Here is a 213-nt window from a genome sequence, read left to right as displayed (position 1 = left end):
CATCTGCTCTCAAAGGCAAGCCCCAACCCTACACATAAATTCCTCAGAGTATATAATATCTCTGAGGCTATAAGCAGTTGTTTTGTTAACACTGTACTGATATGTCCAGCTAAGATGTAAAAGTTTAGTGCAAGATAGAGAGCTGTCTGTAAATATCTCCTGCAAATTCTGCAACAGGTGCAATAAAAGCTAATGGTGAAATGGGACGTGGCT

The 213-nt window shown here is 39.9% G+C and overlaps 1 protein-coding gene across 1 annotated transcript in view; it reads right to left on the bottom strand.

Moving 5' to 3' along the window:
- Window positions 1-213, bottom strand: part of LOC119592739 (thioredoxin domain-containing protein 11-like) — a gene marked incomplete at its 5' end in the record, with an annotated part of 15,463 nt that overhangs the window by 9,406 nt on the left and 5,844 nt on the right.

This window comes from Penaeus monodon, chromosome 30 (assembly GCF_015228065.2).
Source record: "Penaeus monodon isolate SGIC_2016 chromosome 30, NSTDA_Pmon_1, whole genome shotgun sequence".
NCBI classification, from domain to species: Eukaryota; Metazoa; Arthropoda; class Malacostraca; order Decapoda; family Penaeidae; genus Penaeus; species Penaeus monodon.
The sequence above is the reverse complement of the archived record's forward strand: the minus strand, read 5'-3'. Positions and strand labels throughout refer to the sequence as shown.